Source organism: Spodoptera frugiperda, chromosome 11, assembly GCF_023101765.2.
Source record: "Spodoptera frugiperda isolate SF20-4 chromosome 11, AGI-APGP_CSIRO_Sfru_2.0, whole genome shotgun sequence".
Classification (NCBI taxonomy): domain Eukaryota; kingdom Metazoa; phylum Arthropoda; class Insecta; order Lepidoptera; family Noctuidae; genus Spodoptera; species Spodoptera frugiperda.
In genome coordinates this window covers 3,204,437-3,223,872 of record NC_064222.1, presented here as the reverse complement: position 1 = coordinate 3,223,872, position 19,436 = coordinate 3,204,437, and the positions used below count along the sequence as shown (strand labels likewise).

Below are 19,436 nucleotides of genomic sequence, written 5' to 3'. Positions count from 1 at the left end.
ATGACTACCGATAGAGTTATTGGACATACCAATAATATTACGAATGAGGTAAACACACAGACACGTTTCCATTAAAATGTTAATTCATAGTAACGTCGATACAAAAATAATAAAACGTCTTATTAATAGATCAACTACACATTTTTCTTCCTACATTATAAAATAGATTTGAACTTGGACCTTCACCTTTACCATACGGTTACGACGTCGTTAATAGTTATTTATGGCCATATTTGTAAAGGTTTCAATAAACAGTAGTTACTTTATAAGCTAGTTAACTTTTCAACGTGACTTTATTCGCACATAGACTATCGACGAAAAAATCCCAACGAACAACAGTTGGGCAGAAAGCCCGCCAGCCACGATCACCTTGCCTGGTCGGAGGATCCTCCTTTTCTTAGGGAATTTTACTCTCTGTTCCCTAAAAATCCAACCAAAATCCCCATACTCATTTGCCACCCTCTCCCCCCAAGAAACAATAAATGCCTTCCGTTTCTACGACCAGCTAGGCAATTCTGTAATTGTCAATTCGAAACATTTGAAGTGAGCTCGATCGCATTCTCGCCCGTCATTGGGCGAGATTATGCTCACAATGATATGGCGGGCTGCAATGGAGCGCACTGCGAATGTTTTGGATTGACAATTACCTATAGAGTAGCCTAGCAGTTCCCTCCGCTCTCCGACGCTTGTCAATCATTCAGTTACCAATAACGGATAAGTTCCATTATATTGAAGACCATTCAGTCAGAACATTCAATAAAGTTAGGTCTTCAACTAATTATGTAATAATTTTTGAGAAGTGTGAGAGACCCATGCTTCGGCACAAATAAGTCGGTTAGACCGGAGTGATACTACGGCCTCACAGAAAACCGACGAGTGTGTTTTGTCGTGTGAGTGAGGTTACCGGCGGCCGAATTACCCAACTCCCCAATCTCCCCAATCCCTGAATCACCAACAATCCCCCAATTCCTAACCCAAAAGGCCGGCAACGCACTCGTAATGCTTCTTTTATTTCGGGTGTATAACCCACCATAAAATTCTTATAAAAGGTACGTGGAACTAAATATAGATTCTAATTTTAACAACCGAACCTTTCCATTATGGAAAAAGCCCAAGAAATTTATTTTTAAAAGACTTCTTAAGGGGTTTGACGTCAATGGTAAAAAATACCATTCACACCATGGCATTCACAAAATAATAAGGAGGTCAACGAAACAAGTTGTCAACTTAATCAGTATTTATTCAATTCTTCTTTGTATTTTCCGTATAATTATTGTGTTATTAGAACCAAAAATATTAATGGACAGGTAACTGTTTACGAATGAAAATACATTAATATTACAACATATTTCTATTCTTCTTAACAGCAGAAAGATTTTGGAATACAGTTTCGATAAGAACTAAAGTATATTTTTACGAAGGTAAATTGAAAGTAAAGAATTAATTATTTATTACATAATGCTAAAGATTTTATCTACATATAGTATGATATTGAAATATTTACCAGTTACAACTTACATAAATTGAATTTATAAAACGAATCATTTTATAGCAAAAAATATCCTTATTTATGGGTCAGCATACTTATATACATTTTGGCTCTTACCGTTCGAAAGTGTAATCCACAGTAGGGAAGTCAAGTCTAAGGCCACAAGAGTCATAACAATGTTACCATCCTTAATATTTTACTAAATCAAATATTAACAGCATGATTATCATTTTTGCAGTTCAAATATTTGCCAACTAATAAATTGTCTAACTAAGAACAAAGTTTATGTATTTAATATTATAAAATCATTTCTGTAATTTAGTCTGGATGATTTGTAATTAAATATCAATATTATAATATTTGTAGTATTGCAACACAGAGTAAATTATTTAAATGAATTATTCAAAAATGTGGCACATTTGTTTTCCCGTTTTTTTATACATGTTATGACATATAATATTAATATTAGCTACCGATACAAGGAAGGACCTAAGTCTGACCAACTAGAGACGTACATGCAGGAAATCTATGTCTCGACCAAGTCAAATCATGTGACTGTGACTTATTCTAGAGAATTCCATGAAATACAGGATAGTTTCATTCATTAGTACTAGGAATCGATTTAAACTCTGTCAGAAATTCAACGATCACAATCGATATCCTTCGAAACTATTTGACAGAGTGACATTTTGTTTCTAGTTATTTTTTTATTACTTACATTCAAGCCTCTTGTCAGAAGTCATCTCATTATTCACATACTTCCTAGCCATATTTTAGTGGTCTGTCTTCTTTATTGGTCATTAAAAATGTACAGTTCTACAACGTTCGTGTCAAAAGTCACGTTTCATTAATTACACCTGTATTAAACTGGTTCTGTGCTGCGGTTTTACACGAGAGAGCTGTTACTGTCTTATCAAAATGATAGGAAGTCAAAAACAACATCAACCTGTGTATTGCTATCTAGGAAGGAAAAGGTACACCCAAACTCTTCTTCTTTGTCGCATCGTTCTTAGTAAAGGTCTCTGTCATGGTCACTTTGACAAAGGCGTCCAAAGGAAGTGGTAAAGGGGGACTCAGTTTCACTGACGTCACGATTCGCCGCCATCTTACTGTTTGCTAACGCAGCAGATTTTAGTTGAACAGTCCAGTGTGTAGGTGATCTGATGCATGATCTGAGTACTCTATTCTTTTACCTGCGTTTAGTACTGCTCAGAGCTTAAAAGAGAAACTACTCATAGGTATTTCTTTTTAAAAGACTCGTCGACGAAGGTTTGTCAGTACTTGGATAAGTGTAAGTCCAATTCTGCTTACAAAATGATAAGTCGTCCGGTGTTGTTAATTTGTTATTACTAGTTGTCTGGCCATCAATTTATAGTTAACTCCTGTAAGGTACTTATTATGTTGTGAGTTCTAGAAGATTACACGGTGAGTAAGGTACATACAGATTGGCAGGTCAACAGTTAAATAACCTTTTGGCTTGATTCAAAACAAAAAATACTCTAAATCTATTTTGGTTCAGAAAAGTTGATTGCCCTGACATTCGTGCCTATTTTATTTTCCGTCTATAGGTAAAAACTGCGAAAACACGACTTTGGTTCCAAATTTAGATACAGACGTCACAATCAAAAAAACTTTGTACATAATTTGTAAGATAAGAATCTAAACAAAGCAACCGTGTAATTGATCATCATTATGAAATGTTTAGATAAGTATTAAGAAATACACTTGATAGTTTTAATATTAGTACGTGATTGTGTCAGATAATGCTGGTGAACGTGACGCATGGCGCATAGGTTCTTGACTGATCCCAACGGAGTAGGCTGGCAATGAGTCTCGTGCCACGATGGACACTCACGGACCTTGGTACACGGCCCTTCGTTGAGAATGCGGATCACGGTGACATCTTTAACCGGACAAACTTAAGGATATATATCCGGTATGTATGTCTTGTCTATGTTTGTTTTATAGTTATACGATTGAGACTTTGTTGTGTTCTATATTATGTTGTTTGTCGAGTATATTGTTTAATAATCGTAGTATACTGGATAATTAATGCAATAGTAATAAAGTTTTACGGTGTAACGGTGTATTTTTCCGTGCTTCTGATTAGGTAGTGCTGGTGGTAGTTTATGACTCTTAAACTACAGGTAAACGTCAACTACCAGATACAATTGTATCTATTTTATTGATCCACTATAAGGGTGCTTTTCCAACAGAGATGTGCTATGTAGCTATACCACGAAGATGTAATAACTAAGCTGTGAAACTATGTGACAGTTTCCACTGATACTAAGCTATGTAGCTGTACGAGGAAGATGCGCAGCTCAAGTATGTGATGTATCGATAGCAAGAAAGTCATGCATAGCACGCATCTTTCCATATAAAAAACATAGCTTAGCCAAGTCCATTTCTACCAGGTACTAAGTTATGTGTACCAAAGAATATAATTGGTGAAAGCCAAACGCATCCACAGCAATGTAGCAGCACATCTCTGGTGGAAAAGCACCCACCCTAATACAAGAAAATACATTTTAATACTGTTGGTCGAACCACCACATACTAAGCTACTTATGGTCGGCGCAATGCGTTTTTTATTTGCATTCCAATCATGATGCATAAAGTATAAACAAATACCTTTCCAGAGGTATTAAATTACGTTAACTTCTTATTTTTACAAAGGCGGAAGAATGCAAAATCCTTTCGTTATCAGTATATCTGTAACGTGAGTTATAAGGATGATTATAAAGACTACCAGCTGACCTTCCTCCGAGTTCTACAAGAAAAAAAAACAAGCACTAATATTACGAACAGGATGGAAGACACAGAAATACAACAAATCCGCAACAAACTTCTTTTTGTAATCTTGGAACATTATAATAAAACGGATTGGGTATTACATTGACCGGCCGTAGACGGGCGGAGTGCTGTATCTTGCATCTACTTTACCTTTAAGTACTAGTTCCAATGTACTACCTAACTACGAATCACCAGCCATTCGTGAGTATAATGGCAAACCCCCTCAATTCTGTACTGGGCGTATTCTAACTGAAGGTTATAATGATCAAGCAAGATTCTAATAGCACTTTTTTAACGTTGCACTACACTAGGATTTTTTCTGTGTGGGTGCAGTTAGAACAATACCATTTCTAGGTACACGTTACACCCAGACTCAAAACAACAATTTGTGGATCACACACGTTGCACGGCAGCCTGTTGCCCAGCCCTGCGCCAACCATGCAGTCAATTCTATTGGAATCTTGGTGGTTTAAAGTTTGAAAAAGAAGCTACCGTCCTTTGCAAAACGAGTGAGAAAAACTGAAGGATACCTAATATTCGTTACTTAATTACATAATCCAACCGCACGTCTATACCTATAGTATTTGCATCTTTATTATTTCATATTCTGCAAGACAAGATAATTAAATCAAATTGTTTTTGACGTCAAAGATAATGCAACTGTCCGAATTAAAATAAAAGAAAAATCTTTTAACAAAAACTTTAATCGTTCTTCATTATATTCCACAACAACTAGATGGCCAAAATTACAGTCTGCCGGTCGCGAATCGCGATGACGTAATTCAATGATATTAACAGTCCTCAAACTGATATTTATATCGGCTACGAATAAAAATGACTATGCTGACATTTACCTGTAGCAGAAAATCATATTATGTATTTTATTTCCTGATGCTAAATAGGCTTAGTATATAACAATAGTTAGAGTTTATCGGGGTTGGAAAAAATTAAAATATAAGTTAGTATTTAATGTTAAATAATTTTTAATGAACAAAAAATAAGATTTTGTCACACAGGTAAACGACACCTTTACATATCATATCACAATTCGACAAAAATAGCTACAGTTACCTGTGATACAAATGTAAAACTTAAGAATAACAACATAAGACTCAAAATGCATGCCCAACACACGGGCTGTACGAGTATCAAAAAATCTTGATACCTGATGATACAATATTATTATTCCACGTGCATATAATGAGGAAGGTTAGGGGTAATGAAGAGTACAAACGCGAGTGCAATCAGCAAGGATAAATTAATGACATAATGATACGTGGTTTACCTGACTCCATCAAGTTTAAATTGATGGCACTTTCGGTCTATATATTGACTAATACTTCTAACTCTCGAGGTCTCTTTAAAGGAAAATTGATGCCCTGATAGGGAAACAGATGAGATTTATGACTCGGAAAGAAAAAAGGAAGTAGTTTAGACATGGGTGCGTAATGAATATCAAGTTGGACAGAGGTTCCTATGATTCTAAAATCCAGAAAAAAGCGAAAATATGATTTAAGAGATACAGTTTTCTGACCTCACAAATGCACTCAGATACCAACAGCAAAGTTTTAGTGATAGTAAACTTCAGTTCTGAATGTTCTTATGAAACCATTAATCATAAATATCCTCAAGAAAGAAAATTACTTCTTAAATTTAGTGAATCTAGTCCGGTCAATTTAGACCTGAAAACAGTAATGAAAGAACAAAAATTCCGACAGAGCTGAATTTTGGTACAGACCTTTATTTTACTATAAAGATTAAAAATTTAAAAGTCCCCATCGATCCCATATGTGCTTCAAAAGTTATTCGAGGTCAAAGGTCAACATTTTAGGTATTTTGAGATTTACTCAAAAACCGTAACTTTTTTCAAAAAAATACTTCAGACCAAATTTGTAGATCTCAAAATTCTCTACAAAATGGTCTTTATAAGTTTTTCTATAAGTATTACCGTTTCTAAGATAGATTCGTGTGTCCCCACACACATTTTTCCACTTTGGAAGCGTCTAACTTTCAAACGATTGATTTTGACGAAAAGTGGTTTTAGAAACCTTAATGTCTTTTTTAAAGACCTATCCATAGACAACCATCACGGATATGTAAGCTGAAAAAAATTTTTTTTGAATCAGTTCCATGTATGGAGTGCCCCCCTTTACTTTTTAAATTTATAAAATTTTATTCAACATTCGAATAGCGGTTACCGAAATACACCATCTTACAAAGGTTCAACTATGTAGGCCCAACAGTTTCGGAAATAAATGTCTGTCCGTCCGTCCGTCCGTCCGTCCGTATGTCACAGCCTGTTGGGCCACGAAACTGTTGGGCCTACATAGTTGAAACTTTGTAAGATGGTGTATTTCGGTAACCGCTATTCGAATTTTGAATAAAAATTTATAAATTTAAAAAGTAAAGGGGGCACTCCATACATGGAACTGATACAAAAAAAATTTTTTTCAGCTTACATATCCGTGATGATTGTCTATGGATAGGTCTTTAAAAAAGACATTAAGGTTTCTAAAACCACTTTTCGTCAAAATCAATCGTTTGAAAGTTAGACGCTTCCAAAGTGGAAAAATGTGTGTGGGGACACACGAATCTATCTTAGAAACGGTAATACTTATAGAAAAACTTATAAAGACCATTTTGTAGAGAATTTTGAGATCTACAAATTTGGTCTGAGGTATTTTTTTGAAAAAAGTTACGGTTTTTGAGAAAATCTCAAAATACCTAAAATGTTGACCTTTGACCTCGAATAACTTTTGAAGCACATATGGGATCGATGGGGACTTTTAAATTTTTAATCTTTATAGTAAAATAAAGGTCTGTACCAAAATTCAGCTCTGTCGGAATTTTTGATATTTCAATATCGTATAATGACCGGACTAATCTAGCCAATAACACCATCGATACAATGAAATTTCGATGAGTCAGCTCTAAAACAGTTAATATTTTAGGGTGAGTCAACTTCATCCTTGGAAGACAGTCGTCTAGTCACAGTTATCGGTAAACAAGTAACAACTTGCACAGGCGACGCACGGCGACAGATCTTATTTACTATACTTTGTAAGCTTTCCATGAATACATATGAAGATACATACGTTATGGCCATTGCCAAGTAGAACACGTCACTAAAGATTACAATTATGGTAAAAAATATCTGTACTTATACTATAATAGTGAAGCCAAGATTCAGTCAGGTTTTCTCTGAGATTTTTTTTTGGAAAATGGGAAATCAACAGAGATTGTGAAGATGAGCCACATGAAATATGGCTAAAATTGTGAACTACACAGTACACACTTACACTTTAAATCCTAGTTTCGTGATGTATATGACAATTTTGATGCACGATTGGTGCGGTAGCTGGGCAACCGGCTGCTGCGCTAAGTGTAGCGGGCTCGATTCCCGCACGGGGCAACTCTTTGTGTGATCCACAACTTGTTATATGGAGTTTGGGGTAGAGGTGTGTCAAAAACATCAGTCATCAATCTGCTTAAAAATGATCTCACAGAAACTCTTAAAACCCAAAGTTTTATACACCTCACGTCGCTCAGCATATGAATGCAAACTTGTCTATGTCAAACTAGTATCCTTGTACACCGTTTCCTATATCCATAGTCAACAACAATATGTCAAAGGTTTTCCTACTGATATTTATGGAAGCCGACCCCAACCTACAAGAAACGTGATCCAATTGCCAATTAAATGATGCATCATCATAGCCGATTAGAGATCAGATAAACATTTTAAGTTAGCCTAGATCAGACTAAACTTGGATTATTTTGGCAATTTTGGCAATTTTTCGGGAGATTACGTTCTATACATTAATACTGCACATTTTTACACAGATACTAGATAGTTCTCCTATAACATGGATGCGTTCATAAACACAAAATTTTGCATACACATCAAACCATGATGAGTAACAGCAATTTGTGGATCACTTCAAAATGTTCTGTATGTGAGTTGAGCCCGAAACCTGTTACATATGAGCCGGTTACCCAGTGTGTGCAGTTACCTGTGATCCCAACAGCTTAAATCAAAACCGCCAAATAAGCCAGTGCCAGTGACCACAGCCAAAAGGGTTATAAAACTTATGTTTTTTACTTTAAGTATAGACATAGCTGCGATAATAGACTCGTATATATTCTACGACCACAAAACATTCTTACTAAAACGACAGCGTCTGAATTACAATTACTTTTAACGGAGGAAGAAAATAATATTTTATAAACAACAAGTACAAAGCTAGGTAACGAAACATAAAACTTAGATCTGAATTGACAGATCTAAATTAAAAGACCTAGTGAACTAGGTTGTCGGTAACCTGGACATAATGGGCTATTCTAGTTTAAACTAGAATAGGCCAATACCGAGTGCAACATTGACCGAGTACCAATGTCGAGGTTGCCATTTCCAGCAACGATTATAACAAATTATTATTATACAATTTAAAAATGAATAGCAAAATGCCTGAAATTATACCTTTTTTTAAGGGAGGAAAATCATCCAATGATTTCTCCCGCCTTGGAAGACTTTTTCCTGTGTACAAGTTCGAAATAAGATATGTATTTTGATTATCTAATATGTAAAATTCTCGTGTTACAGTTTTCGTTGCCATACTCCTCCGAAACGGCTTGACCGATTTTGATGACATTTTTTGTGCTTATCCGGTATCTATGAGAATCGGCCAACATCTATTTTTCATCCCCCTAAATGTTAGGGGTAGAACAACCCTACATTTTTTAATTTTCCGCGGACGAAGTCGTGGGCAGAAGCTAGTATACCTATAAAGTGAGCACGTAAGTTGGTATGACATATGGTACAGCAACTTGGCAAACTGTCCTAGTACTGACGATTAAGATGTCAGGAGTGAGGACAGTCTTGGTTCAATAGTAAGTAGTTACCGAAACATTTTGTAAAAGTTTCAATAACTTCGCCTTGAAAACTATTGAGCATAAACAGTAAGTAAAAAATAAGTAAATTGTTCATTGATCGGCTTTGTGTTTGTAATGTCGCAAGATATTTTGGTCGGTAATATTTTAATTTTTAAAGTTCAACATGTTTGCGTCTTTGAATAAAGGTTTTTCCAATCTATTAGACGTTAATCACCAGATATAATTTCAATCCGGAGCTGCGGATTACCTAGCGGGATTACCGGTGCTCCGGCAAGAAAAGCAGGAGTAGGAACAGAGTGGTTTTACTCAATAAGAGTCTGACACTCCCTCTCGCATCACTCAAGGCGGGAGAAGTCATTCTGACTGTCGGCGTTTTAGCCCCGCGATGGTTATAATTGAGACACGAATACACGATACTTTGGAAAAACCAAAACAAACTCAAAACAACAACATTAACACAAAAACAGTAATATATGATTAGTTCCACTAGATCACATCAATTGTTGTGACGTCATTATTAAGTGGCATCTTCTAACAATATATGTAGTTATGAAGCCTACGACGCGTGAGACACGTAACGTATCAAGCTACCCCTGGGACATTTCTTCAATTGATTTGCGCGTTTATTAACAAAACCGTAGAGTTCATAATGTGTTAAAAGAATATGACTATTTGGAGTACCTTGATGTGCAGCCGTTCATGATCTAAAATAGTAGGTATTCTAAGCTGCAGGTATTCGTTCAATGTCTGAATTATAAGTCGATTAAAGGTTGCATTGTTAATTATGTAATGTCTTGTTATTCAGGTTAGAGCTAAAGACTACGTTAGGTTCATACTAAGACTTAATCTCGGCCTTAGTTTGAACCTAACGTAATCTTTAGCTAGCTAGCATTAGTTAGTTTGGTCGTGGTCGCGTCCCTGGAGACTGGGCCAAGACTGTAATCATGCCACTATACAAGGTAACTTGTAACTCGACGTATTCCTCTCGGGAGGTGATCATAAAACTAATTTCCTACAAGTCCTGAGGTCTTTAATTCGAAAGTTTGATTGCGTAAAAAAATTCTGAACATTTAACAAAAAAACATCAATAAATATAAAATAACGCGTTTCATTTTAGTTATTTTAGATTCTATCAGTTATCAATATATTAATACTAATAGCAGCACTATCATTAGCGATCAGGAAATCAAGTCACAAGAAAATGACTCCTAAAATAAAAAATAATCAAGTACGTAGGTACTTGATTATTAAATTAGATTCTATATCTTTTATACTAAAATTCAAGACTTTAATACCATATCATATATTCTAAATTGTTCAGCATTTTAGGTGATATAATGACACAAACCAGTCTTATTGCAAAATTCACAGACCATTAACTTCATTTTATTAATATCTGAAAAAAAGTTTAGGAAATTTCCACATCGTTCTTTAGATACTAAAGTTAAAACTAGGCATTCACGGCCAAAAGCAATTTGCATGATCGTAAATAACAAACATTCTTGAAAACAAATGAAAATGTAGAAAAATACGTCAATTAACTGAATGCGCAAAAAAATAATGGAGAAATAAAACTGAGGAAGGATTTGATAAATTTATATATCAAGATTGTTGTTTCGGGTCTGGGTGTCATGTGCATGTGACATTGTATGTTTGTAACTTAAGCTGAGACTAGAGGCCCAGTAGGGCTGACGCCCGACCCGGAGCTGCAGACTACCTAGTGAGTCACCGGGGCTCCGGCGAGTAGGAACGGGGTGGTTTTTAGTCAGTAAGAGTCTGACATTACTTTTCGCCACATCCAAAGCGGGAGAAGTGATTGATTATTCCCCCAACCTCAAAAAACTGTCTCTCTTTATCGAAAACAACAACTTTAGCATAAAGGTATTTATTTAGTTATTACGTTTTCCTACACACAAAGCCTATCTTTGGCCATCATTTGCAAGACTCATGGAATGTATTAGATGACGTGTTTGAATAAAAACGGTAAGGTATTTAAACCCATTTGTTTACATCGAATGGTTTGGGTTTTGCCACAGCACCACATAATTGTCTACTGGACTAACAATTTCAACCAGTACTATTCCATTACGTCTCCCTTCGCCACAGATTTCCGTGATACGATGATACAACTTGTTTAGATGAGGTTTGTAATTAAAAGATAATAACTTCACACCTGATTTCCCCATAATTCAACCTTTCTTGTGTTTTTACAACAACGTAGCATGCGTACCATTTAATAGGTCTTTAGCCATGAAATTGCTGTTTCAGAGTTAAACTTAGTAGGTATTGTGGTAGACAATTTCTTATTTCCAAATAATTTCTAACATTTAATTACATAAGAATTCTTTAATCAAACAATGTTTTCTTTCTCATACTCTTGAAACGACTTCCTATACACCACACATAACCCTTATATGGACAACTGAACCTCGTTCTCATAATACCGCACGTACGGCATTATTGCCGTACTATCTAATGAATGAAGACAAAGCCTTGATATAATAATGATGATTACACCTCTATAATATGGATCTAGGTATTAATTACGGAATCAATAATTCTGTAACCTAGGCATCATCGTAAGTCTTCTGCAGGTAAGATTTTCCTACATTGTAATTTTTTCCATAATTTATATACGCAATGGTTCAAGTGACAATAGCCTGGTGAGAAATTGCGGAATCGGTGACATTGTAGTACTTACGTTCTTATCAAACAAAAGAAACTATTTATACTGTATTGTAATGTATTATATCGATAAGTTAGACTTCGCATCACCAATTAGACTTAAGTATTTATGTGTGTTTTCAAATCTTTAGATTAAGGTCGATTTTTGGCATTACTTCTATGGAGTTTCTGTCAAAAATTAGAATCGATCCATGATTTTAGATTTATTAAGATCAGTTATTTAGATCGGTAGTTAGTCATTCAGTTTCCAAATTAATAAATATTTCTATTTTATTGAAATCACTTTCAATTATCGATTACATTTCTGGTTCACAGTCAAAGATGTTTCTACCGTCAAACAGTTCAAGTTTGATATTGACCCTCTGACCTTCAGAGTACAGGAGGACGGCTCGACTGCGTATAATGTATGCGTCGATTCGGCGGTGAATCAAGGAAGTTACAGATGGCACGAACGAGTTTGTTTTACGTTTAACAAAATTGAAACTTTACCGTATTCGGCGCTCTGATTGGCCTGCCGATGTACCAACCAATCAGAGAGCTAAACGCCAAGAAATCTAAACTTTAAGTCGCACTCGCATACTAAGTAAAGAGTATATCAATAGTACCTACGCGAATAAAATATCAACCATGCAGTTTTCATTACTATTTTATTCAAATCTTTTGAGGTTATGCTTATCAATATTTTGGAAGGTAACAACCAAGTGATACGAAATGTAGGTAGTCTTGCAACATTGAATTGACTGCTATGTATAAAATAAAACTAGCCAATCAGGAAGCAGAAATATTAAATCGGTCTATTTTTGTAACGTTGATATTTGGATTTTGTATTTATATGCACGCGTGATAATCATGCATTAATATGCAGTTTGGAAACATATAAGCAAAAAAATTTAGAATATTCTCGTATACCTACTCAATTTATTTTTAGAACAATTGGCAATGTAATGACAAAAATACATTTATTTTTAAATATACCTACCTAATAAAATTAGTAAAGATAAATCTTTGTACGAATCTAGATTTCAGAAAATACAAGATAAATAAGAACAAAGGCATAATTATTTAAATAATATACACCTACATAAGTTTATTTTGGTAGCACATTATAATAATGATGCAATTTCTGCCAAGTCGTCTGGTCATTCTTTTGTTTTAACATCTGAAGCATCGTCTGTACTAGACACATTTGTCGAGCGACATGTGTCCCCAGAGTATCGGGCGATAACTTAATGGTGCAACCACATCTAATCGTATTTCGACTAGCTCGTTGCTCGTGTAAGCACAAATGCTCCACTAGGCCACAGAGTGCATCCGGAGCTGTAGGACTAACTTGCGGGATTACCGGGGCTCCAGTTCGAAAAGCAGGAGTCAGTGAACGGGGTGGTTTTTAGTCAGTCTGACACTCCCTCTCGCCTCGCCCAAAGCGGGAGAACTCATTGGATGATTTTTCTCCTCCAATGACCACTGAATGCCGATTTCATTGTCAGTGCAAGTGAAATCGAGACTTACTGGTCCAGGGCCTCGGCCCTGGCACAGAGAGCAGGAGTTGGAAAGAGGTGGTCTTTAGTAAATAAAAATGTAACTCTCCCCCTCGCCCCTCCCTTAGAGGATGAAGTCATTTGATAGTTTCCCATCCTAACAAAATCAGTCAGGCAAATTAGTGCCCTAATGTGGTAATAGACACACCCTCCATTACACAGAGCTTATAGGATGACTGGCGCAAATCTTTATATATATAATTCTTCTGTAAGTGTGTATGTCACTGAACTCCTTTTAAACGACTATGATGAAATTTTTTGAGTGTGTTCAAGGGGATCTGAGAATGGTTTAGATTCACAATTTTGTCCGCTGGAAAATGTTTTTTTAAATAATTTTTAATTTATTAGTAGGTAGTTGTTGATTTTGGAATGGTTTCCATTGGATCCTAACAGACGGCGCTACCATCGCAGTGTCAGGCAATAATGACGTAAGATATTGCCATAACATTTGGATAATAGATTTTCATCAAAATGCCGTCCAGAATGTTTTAGCTTACGAGTATTAAAAAAAGCTTAAAATTTAGGAATTAAAGACGTGTAGACAGTACAACGTCTGTCGGGTCCGCTAGTGTATTTGTAAAAATCATCAACAGTAGCTGTGACAAAAGCGTTATAATATTAAACAAAGATAAAGTTCTCAAAACCTGACCTTTCCTCTTTCAAAAAAATGTCTCTTGTTATAGATCAAACATTTTAATTATACATATTGATAAATAACAAAACTAGGAAGTCGACTTTTATAGACATTGTAATTTGTCAACCAGAAGTCTTCTGTGTTGAATATTTCAAATAAATATCAGGTATACTCGTAATATAATACTTTGGTATAATCTTTAAAAAGTAATTAAGATCAAGGCCAATCGTTGCCATAATTAAGTTAATTGGTTAGTTTCCGACTAATCTATCATTATAATGAATGTGCAATGTGTTAATAAGACAGGATTCTGGGTTATAAAGCTGAAGCTTAATATTAATCAGAAAACGTCTACTAATTATTCCATTTATGTTAATATCTTAAAAAGCAATGCATTAGTACTTATTTAAATCCAAACCATTAACATTTCGAAGCTGCAGACAACTTAACAGGCAGGAGAAGGAACGGGGTGGTTTTTAATGGTGGTTTAAGTAACTAATAAAATAAATAAATTATACAAAATACCACCATAGGCAATCATCCCTAACCATCTACATTTCTTTGACATACATTAAACAAAGAATTTAATTTTCCATTACGTCGTATAAATCAATTCAGTTGGCTGCTCCACTTTTTATGACAGTAGTGGATGGTTAATAATGTTAGAATAAATACAGTTATACACTGGCATTTCAGTAATAAAACAGAATTTTGAAAATGTGGCATATTATAAATGAATCGTAATGAATGATATCTATTATCACCTTAATTGCAACTAAAATAGTTAAATATTTTAAAAATCTTTAAGGACAGACGTAAACATTGATGAAATATTTGATATCTCTAGATATCCGAAAAACCAAAGCGTATCAACGTTACGAGCAACAAAACTTACTGTTTTACTCAAGAAAAAATTAAATAGGTAAATACGCAGACTCATGGCATGACTATTGCATGCGGACTGCAGTTCCGCCTCCTCACGACAAATTATGTGACTGTAGCAGACTACATGCACATAATGTAACCTTTTACAGGCCAACGAGGCATTAGTGGCAACAAGATGGCCTCGAAATATTTATACGCTATGTGCTCCTGAGAATTGTACCTGATTGTTGATGATATGATTACCCCTGCTGAAGTGGTAATTTTCCAAGTAGTTATGTGCTATGGAGATTTATGTGACACCTAGTTAGGTTGCATAGGTACTTACTTATGTTTATATTGTAATGAGTGCAAAAGGTATTGAATGTTTTCGTGGGTATTTAGGGTATTATTCGGTTTCAAAGTTTATTACGTGAAAACATGGACACTTGAAACACCAGAGGCGCTACAAGTGCGTTGCCGGCCTTTTGGAAGTGGGGAATTGGGCTTCAGGTAATCTCACTCACACAACGAAACACAACGCAAGCGTTGTTTCACGTCGGGTTTCTGTGAGGCCGTGGTATCACTCAGATCGAGCCGGCTCATTCGTGCCGAAGCATGGCTCTCCCACACTTAAAATTGGCAACGATTAGTTCGTCCTTCCGTTTTATGTAATACTTCACATTTTACCACTTGCGTGAATAAGAGTACGAGACACATATTACGACTATTACTCGTTGGATCATTTACAATGCATAACGCCTTAGGCACAATGCCAAGTTCAGACGAGATAGCACGTCATTCGAAGCGCATTACACTTTAAAATGAGCTGCACAGTGGCTGCACACATGCTCAACTTATTCACAATATTTTATAAATTATTTACATTTACTTTATAAAATGCCTAAATTAATACAAAGTGGAAACGATTGATAGATAAATAAATATTAGTAAGTCTGTTTTAATGAAGTGCTTCACTAATTAAGATGCTGTTGGTAGGGTAGTCGAGTCTAACCCATAAGGTTTAATAGCTAAATATTATTAGGTTTTTCGAGATACAAATTTACGTCCTATTACATACATAGGGCTCTTAACTCATAACACTTAATAAGCATATTATTAGAAACATTACGAAAACTTTATCTAAGTGTGTTTTAAAATTACAATCACTCACTGATATATTAGCAGCAGCAACTGCAATCCTCAAGCCCGCCAAACTCATAAGCTTCTCATTAACCAAAAAGTTTTCCATATAGTCCATTTACATCTCAATACCAATAAATTATGTTTGACATCATTTTCGACTAAGATTATAAAAAATATTCTTGACAAAAAAAGACGTGATTCAATTAATTTTAGACATAAATTACTTAATGCCGAAAATATATATTTTATAACACATTGCGGTTTGGGTATTGTTGATTATTTATTACGTTTATAAAATTCCAACAGTCCCCAGACGATTTTTATCGTTGGGTATTTTTGAAAATATAATCATGCATTTAGAAACACAAGGAAACATTGTTTTAAGAATACTTATAACGTTAGTACCTAAATACTTATTCTTTTACAGCATTGTGGGAACACTGTTAAGGTCCCAGGAACATGGATTTCCAAAAAAAGTTTTAAATTAATGTGTTAATCATGTTCTTTATTAATCCCTTCAACACTCGGGTTAAAAGGTTGTAATCTCAATAAAATGCCACTAAATATTCGGACTGTAATGAATATTTTCCATATGGGGACAAGAGTTTTCATTAACGACATCATTACTATTATAATTGTAGAGATAAATTGTTTTCTTTATGAAATTATAACTTGATACGAACGCCTATGTCCATACCTAAAATATTTGTAGTTAATGATAAAGTAATACTAAAATATCGAAAATTATTGCAATTACTCTTCACTATTTTATGGCTTATGCAGTTAATTCAAAGGTAAGGTACATTAACATCGGAATAATCACCAACAATTCAAAATTTAAAGTTAAGCCGAACAAAAATACATAATAGGTACCTCACCACACTTTGAAATTGTATAACCCGACACAATTTTAAATTCAACCTGCCTATAGGCACCTGCTTTAATGTGAATTTCGAAAAACCCAAAGAAATACCAATAACAGGACATAGTGGTGTGGTGTGACCAAAATTCAAAACTGGATTCGCCCACCTCAGTCACAGGTACCTACTTTCGGGGAAAACCAGTCGTGTACCTAATGCTATTTTTATCAAATTAACTTTTTATGGATCGACATCGGTTTTCACCCAAGATGATCAAGCTTATTTTACATCAATAAAAACGACTTATAATGAACATTGGGATTTTTGTTTTCACACGGAACTGCCAATGAAGATCAAAGCTAGTTTTTTTTATAAGCAATTAAAGGTTATATATTTGTATAGGATTAAAAAACTACCAATGGATTAGGACAAAACATATTTGTAGGTAAGTAGGAATAAAAGTATCTACAATACATATGTTATACCTACCTAATCGGTCAGTGGGTAAACGTGTTAGAGTATAAAAACTAAAAAAATCGATTTACGAAATCTGTCACTTTTGATTTCATCTACTTACCTATTAGCGCATTGAACGGTAATGTCGACATTAGGCTTTAAACAAAGACTAGGTATAGAAAATGTCATAATATTACAATATGCGATATATTGACTAATATAACAAAACTGAAGTTTTTTTGTTATTGCACAAAATGTATCTTTCACACTATCGATGGTTTGTACCTACTATTAATTTGATAGACATTGAACAACATTCAACTTAGTTTGTGTGTGTGTTAAAACAACAGGGATGGACATTTTTTTAAAGGGGGAAAAATATTCAATGTCTTCTCTCTAATAAGTAATTTTTCTGAACATTTATCAATGACACATAATAAAGAAAAAAGATGACCTGCTAAGAACTTAACGTAAAATATTAATAGAAAAACTAAAATCACATTAATAAAAGTTTAAGTAAGACCCAGCATGCTTCGGTAAAAATGGGCCGGCACGACCGGAGCGATATACCAAGGCCTCACAGAAAAAAGTCGTGAAACAACGCTTGCATTGTATTTTGTTGTTTGAGTGAGGTTACTGGAGACCCAATTAACCCCTTCACCAATTTTCCCATAATCCCTCATTCCCCAACAACCCTGAATTTCCTAACCCCCAAAAGGTAACCGCACTTGTAACGCCTCTGGTGTTTCGAGTGTCAATGAGCACCGACGACTTAACATAAAAAATGTCAACAAAGTCATTTCGGTAACAAAATTATATCATTTAATTAAATAAAAACATTGATACTTCTGTTAAAGATGCAACAAAAACATTTGGCAAGTTCAATAACGAGAAGTAAATAAACAAAATGAATGGTTGCAAATACTTGAAGAAATACTCGACTTTATAATATGGACCGAGTAAAATGCGTAAGTACTAAATACACATTTTTAGACCCTAAACAAAGAGAGTGCTCTACTCTAATGCGTTATATTTGCTATGAACTTCACTTGAAACTCTTCGGAAATGCAACAAAACAAAAATATCTGCTTTGCACAGCTAACCTATTGAAATATTTCAGTGAGCGAGAGCCATACTTCGGCATGAATGGGCCGGCTCGGCCGGAGTGATTACGCCACGTCCTCACAAAAAACCGACGTGAAACAACGCTTGCGTTGTGTTTCGTTGTGTGAGTGAGGTTACCGGTGGTCCAATTAACCCCCTTCCCAATCCCCGATTTCCCCAACAACCCTGAAATTCCTATCCCCCAAAAGGCTGGCGACGCATGTTTCGGTAACCCATGCGCGGCGGTGATTGCTTACTATCAGGTGATCCGTCTGCTCGTTTATCTGCTTATATACCATAAAAATATATGAATCGGGATAATCCTACACTAAAATAACAGTAGTTTATTTACGTCATTCCTAATATTCCGAATTATTAGTAAAGCTCAATTTTACGGTATTTTTACTTTGAAACACGTTATAAGGTTGACATCATAGTCTCAAATTAAACAGTTAAGGGCCAATTTAAAGGTAAGGCAGTTTATACAAGTAGGTAAGTGAGTATGGATGTACCTAATGAACCAGATTAGGAAAACGATTAACGATAATATGGTTGTATATCCGCATTCCCAAAATAATCAGGAAATGGTGTAACTATCAAATTAACAGAACATTATACAGCATCATGTTTTGATTTCCTCTGTGTTTATACAGTAAGAAATTATTTTTAAAGGTCAAAAATTATTGAATTTGTAATTTTATTAACACCTGTTTGTAGTAGCGATTGGAGAAATCTTCAAAGCTTTTGGGGAGAAAGACTAGAGAGTTTAATTTTCTTTCCTCTTTAAAACCATTTCAGTAGTCACTCTATGGGAGTATCGAATCCCTTTAAAATAAAGCCAAACCTAGTGTTGAGAATGGCATGTGACAATGTGCAGCAACAGGTTTTACCATAGATACCTATAATATTTCTGTGGGTTTCACTGTAAAGAGAGTAAACTAAGTGTGCTACTACAGGAATCAATAATTTATTTC

At 35.0% G+C, this 19,436-nt stretch overlaps 1 protein-coding gene across 2 annotated transcripts in view; it reads right to left on the bottom strand.

The window, feature by feature from the left end:
* The window catches only part of LOC118274661 (flotillin-2), a 287,597-nt gene that overhangs the window by 211,568 nt on the left and 56,593 nt on the right, over positions 1 to 19,436 (bottom strand). The window lies entirely within an intron of this gene.